Source organism: Triticum aestivum, chromosome 7B (assembly GCF_018294505.1).
Source record: "Triticum aestivum cultivar Chinese Spring chromosome 7B, IWGSC CS RefSeq v2.1, whole genome shotgun sequence".
NCBI classification, from domain to species: Eukaryota; Viridiplantae; Streptophyta; class Magnoliopsida; order Poales; family Poaceae; genus Triticum; species Triticum aestivum.
The window spans coordinates 561,302,512-561,308,778 of record NC_057813.1 but is presented as its reverse complement, the minus strand read 5'-3'; positions in this window follow the sequence as shown (position 1 = coordinate 561,308,778).

Here is a 6,267-nt window from a genome sequence, read left to right as displayed (position 1 = left end):
TGACTTAAATATTCTCCTCCACGATCCGATCGTAAGAATTTTATCTTTCGGTCACGTTGATTCTCTACTTCATTCTGGAATTCCTTGAACTTTTCAAAGGTCTCAGATTTGTGTTTCATCAAGTAGACATACCCATATCTACTCAAGTCATCAGTGAGAGTGAGAACATAACGATATCCTCCGCGAGCCTCAACGCTCATTGGACCGCAAACATCGGTATGTATGATTTCCAACAAGTTGGTTGCTCGCTCCATTGTTCCGGAGAACGGAGTCTTGGTCATCTTGCCCATGAGGCATGGTTTGCATGTGTCAAATGATTCATAATCGAGAGACTCTAAAAGTCCATCAGCATGGAGCTTCCTCATGCGCTTGACACCAATGTGACCAAGGCGGCAGTGCCACAAATATGTGGGACTATCGTTATCAACTTTACATCTTTTGGTATTCACACTATGAATATGTGTAGTATTACGTTCGAGATTCATTAAGAATAAACCATTGACCATCGGGGCATGACCATAAAACATATCTCTCATATAAATAGAACAACCATTATTCTCGGATTTAAATGACTAGCCATCTCGCATCAAACGAGATCCAGATACAATGTTCATGCTCAAACTTGGCACTAAATAACAATTATTGAGGTTTAAAACTAGTCCCGTAGGTAAATGTAGAGGTAGCATGCCGACGACGATCACATCGACCTTGGAACCATTCCCGACGCACATCGTCACCTCGTCCTTCGCCAGTCTCCTCTTATTCCGCAGCTCCTGCTGTGAGTTACAAATGTGAGCAATGGCACCGGTATCAAATACCCAGGAGTTACTACGAGTACTGGTAAGGTACACATCAATTACATGTATATCAAATATACCTTTAGTGTTGCCGGCCTTCTTGTCTGCTAAGTATTTGGGGCGGTTCCGCTTCCAGTGACCCTTCCCCTTGCAATAAAAGCACTCAGTTTCAGGCTTGGGTCCATGCTTTGACTTCTTCCCGGCAACTGGCTTACCGGGCGCGGCACCATCTTTGCCGTCTTTCTTGAAGTTCTTCTTACCCTTGCCCTTCTTGAACTTAGTGGTCTGATTGACCATCAACACTTGATGTTCTTTCTTGATTTCAACCTCTGCCGACTTCAGCATTGAAAATACTTCAGGAATGGTCTTCACCATCCCCTGCATATTGTAGTTCATCACGAAGCTCTTGTAGCTTGGTGGGAGCGACTGAAGGATTCTGTCAATGACCGCCTCATCCAGGAGGTTAATGTCCAGCTGGGACAGGCGGTTGTGCAACCCAGACATTTTGAGTATATGCTCACTGACAGAACTATTTTCCTCCATCTTACAACTATAGAACTTGTCGGAGACTTCATATCTCTCGACCCGGGCATGAGCTTGGAAAACTATTTTCAGCTCCTCGAACATCTCATATGCTTCGTATTGCTCAAAACGCTTTTGGAGCCCCGGTTCTAAGCTGTAAAGCATGCCGCACTGAACGAGGGAGTAATCATCAGCACGAGACTGCCAAGCATTCATAATGTCTTGGTTCTCTGGGACGGGAGCGTCACCTAGCGGTCCTTCTAGGACATATTGTTTCCTAGCATCTATGAGGATGATCCTCAGGTTCCGGACCCAGTCCGTATAGTTGCTGCCATCATCTTTCAGCTTGGTTTTCTCTAGGAACGCGTTGAAGTTCATGTTGACATGAGCTTTGGCCATTTGATCTACAAGACATATTATGCAAAAGTTTTAAACTAAGTTCATGATAATTAAGTTCATCTAATCAAATTATTTAATGAACTCCCACTCAGATTTGACATCCCTCTAGTCATCTAAGTGTTACACGATCCGAGTCGACTAGGCCGTGTCCGATCATCACGTGAGACGGACTAGTCATCATCGGTGAACATCTCCATGTTGATCGTATCTTCCATACGACTCATGTTCGACCTTTCGGTCTCTGTGTTCCGAGGCCATGTCTGTACATGCTAGGATCGTCAAGTTAACCCTAAGTGTTCTGCATGTGTAAATCTGTCTTACACCCGTTGTATGTGAACGTAAGGATCTATCACACCCGATCATCACTTGGTGCTTCGAAACGACGAACTTTAGCAACGGTGCACAGTTAGGGGGAACACTTTCTTGAAATTATTATAAGGGATCATCTTATTTACTATCGTCGTTCTAAGTAAACAAGATGCATAAGACATAATAAACATCACATGCAATTATATAAAGTAGTGACATGATATGGCCAATATCATATAGCTCCTTTGATCTTCATCTTCGGGGCTCCATGATCATCTTGTCACCGGCATGACACCATGATCTCCATCATCATGATCTCCATCATCGTGTCTTCATGAAGTTGTCACGCCAACGACTACTTCTACTTCTATGGCTAACGCGTTTAGCAATAAAGTAAAGTAATTTACATGGCGTTCTTCAATGACACGCAGGTCATACAAAAAAATAAAGACAACTCCTATGGCTCCTGCCGGTTGTCATACTCATCGACATGCAAGTCGTGATTCCTATTACAAGAACATGATCTCATACATCACAATATATCATTCATCATTCATCACAACTTCTGGCCATATCACATCACATGACAATTGCTGCAAAAACAAGTTAGACGTCCTCTAATTGTTGTTGCATCTTTTACGTGGCTGCAATTGGGTTCTAGCAAGAACGTTTTCTTACCTATGAATAACCACAACGTGATTTTGTCAACTTCTATTTACCCTTCATAAGGACCCTTTTCATCGAATCCGCTCCAACTAAAGTGGGAGAGACAGACACCCGCCAGCCACCTTATGCAACTAGTGCATGTTAGTCGGTGGAACCGGTCTCACGTAAGCATACGTGTAAGGTTGGTCCGGGCCGCTTCATCCCACAATACCGCTGAAGCAAGATAAGACTAGTAGCGGCAAGCAAGTTGACAAGATCTACGCCCACAACAAAATTGTGTTCTACTCGTGCAATAGAGAACTACGCATAGACCTAGCTCATGATGCCACTATTGGGGAACGTTGCAGAAAATTAAAATTTTTCCTACGGTTTCACCAAGATCCATCTATGAGTTCATCTAAGCAACGAGTCAAGGGAGTGAGTTTGCATCTACATACCACTTGTAGATCGTGTACGGAAGCGTTCGAGGGAGCGGTGATGACGGAGTCATACTCGACGTGATTCAGATCACCAATGACCAAGTGCTGAACGGACAGCACCTCCGCGTTCAACACACGTATGGTATGGGTGACGTCTCCTCCGTCTTTATGCAGCAAGGAGGAAGGAGAGGTTGAGGAAGATAGCTCCACCGGCAGCACGACGGCGTGGTGTTGGTGGAGAAGCAGCACTCCAACAGGGCTTCGCCAAGCTCGTGACGGAGAAGGAGAGGTGTTGGGGAGGGGAGGGGCTGCACCTTGGCTTGTGTATGCAGCCCTCCCCTCACCCCTCTATATATAGGGGAAGGGGAAAGGGGGGCTGGCCCCTCTAGATGGGATCTAGAGGGGGGGCGGCGGCCAGGGAGGGGGGACTTGCCCCCCAAGCAAAGGGGGGCGCCCCCTCTAGGGTTCCCCCCCCCCACCCTAGGCGCATGGGCCCAGGGGGGCGCCCAGCCCTCCAGGGGCTGGCTCCTGCCCCACGCAGCCCATGTGCCCCCCCCGGGAGGGGTGGCCCCTCCCGGTGGACCCCCGGAACCCTTCCGGTGGCCCCGGTACAATACCGATATGCCCCCGAAACTTTCCGGTGTCCCTTTGACAACTTCCCATATATAAATCTTTACCTTCGGACCCTTCTGGAACTCCTCGTGACGTTCGGGATCTCATTCGGGACTCCGAACAACATTCGGTATTCACATACAAGTCTTCCTAATAACCCTAGCGTCACCGAACCTTAAGTGTGTAGACCCTACGGGTTCGGGAGACATGCAGACATGACCGAGATGGCTCTCAGGTCAATAACCAACAGCGGGATCTGGATACCCATGTTGGCTCCCACATGCTCCTCGATGATGTCATCGGATGAACCACGATGTCGAGGATTCAAGCAACCCCGTATACTATTCCCTTTGTCAATCGGTACGTTACATGCCCGAGACTCGATCGTCTGTATCCCAATACCTCGTTCAGTCTCGTTACCTGCAAGTCACTTTACTCGTACCGTAATGCATGATCCCGTGACCAAGCACTTGGTCACTCTGAGCTCATTATGATGATGCATTACCGAGTGGGCCCAGAGATACCTCTCTGTCATACGGAGTGACAAATCCCAGTCTCGATCTGTGTCAACCCAATAGACACTTTCGGAGATACCTGTAGTGTACCTTTATAGTCACCCAGTTACATTGTGACGTTTGGTACACCCAAAGCACTCCTACGGTATCCGGGAGTTACACGATCTCATGGTCTAAGGAAGAGATACTTGACATTGAAAAAACTCTAGCAAAACGAACTACACGATCTTGTGCTATGCTTAGGATTGGGTCTTGTCCATCACATCATTCTCCTAATGATGTGATCCCGTTGTCAATGACATCCAATGTCCATAGTCAGGAAACCATGACTGTCTATTGACCAACGTGCTAGTCAACTAGAGGCTCACCAGGAACGTATTGTGGTCTATGTATTCACACATGTATTACAATTTCCGGATAATACAATTATAGCATGAATAAAAGACAATTATCATGAACGAGGAAATATAATAATAATGCTTTTATTATTGCCTCTAGGGCATATTTCCAACACAACCAACTACTATATGGATGCAGCCAACTGGGGAGAATTTTGTGCAACTACAAACATATACAACAAGTTCAATCAGCCATTGCATTGCACACAGAATGCGCACATCTAACAAACAACAACATGAACTCGACATAGAACTTGAAGAAGGACTAGGACAAATCATATAAATCAACTAAAGTTTAACTGTGGCAAAGTAATAACTAGGCAGAAAATAATTAACTAAAGGCAACAAGCTCATTATCATAGCTTGTGCAACTGGGAAAAACAGAACTTGTGCAACAAGAATATACTATATTGGAAAATTGGCAGGCATTGGAACTAATTTGCACAAATAATGGTCCCTGGTTGCACACAGCAGGGAAAACACACATGAACAACCACATAGACAACAAGACTGACAGATTGGGTAGACCATATTGGAAAACTGGCAAGCATTGGTGCTAAATTGCACAAACAAGGGTGCCTGGTTGCACACAGCAGGGGAAACACACATGAACGACCAGATCCAGCACAAAGGCTGGCAGAAAAATCAGTAGACTATATTGGAAAATTGTCAACCATTGGTACTAATTTGCACAAGTGATGATATCTATTTGCACACAGCATAATAAAAACACGTGGACCACCACATCCACCACAAGACTGACAGATTGGGTACACTATATTGCAAAAAATGGCAAGCATTGGTGCTAAATTGCACAAACAAGGGTTCCTAGTTGCACACAGCACCGGAAAAACACACGAACCACCAGATCAATCATAAAGGATGGCAGCTTGGATAGTTAATATTGGGAAATTGGTAAGCATAGGTACTGATTTGCACAAGTAATGGTCTGTAATTGCATACAACAGGGAAAAACACACATGACCCAGGATAACCACCACAAGGATGACACATTGGCTATATTGTCTCAAAAATTGTCTACTACTGCTCCTAATTTGCACGCAAGGAGCAACACAGTTGCACACCGCAGGGGGGGGGGACACTCATCAAAAACACCAGATCCACCGCGAGGCTACAATCCACAAACGAGGCTCTATCGCCACGAACCACTCATCCTCCCTGAACCACTCATCCCATACGTATATGCACGAGCTCTCCCCCTATTGAAACGCAAAAAACGACGGGATGAGCACGACCCTAGCCCGCCCCTGCCAATCCGGCGGTTTCCCAAACGAAGTAGTCCGCGGGGATGACCTCAACCTCGCCGGAAAATGAGTTCGACCTCCCTAACCCCGACCACGACCTCGAGTTCGACCTCTACCTCGACCTCCCTGACAACGACCGCGACCTCACCGGAAAACGTGCGACCTCATCGGAAAAAAGGAGGGCGGGCGAGTGGAGAAACAAGCAGGGACGAAGAACGGGGAACGCGCGGTAGGAGCAGTACCTGTGCCGCCGCGGACGACGACCCTCGCGGCGCGCCCCGCCGTCGACCACAACCAGCGGCGGATTTGGAACCGCCTCCGAGCACCAACCAGCGGCGAAAGCAAGGGGGAAAGAGGAGGAATGC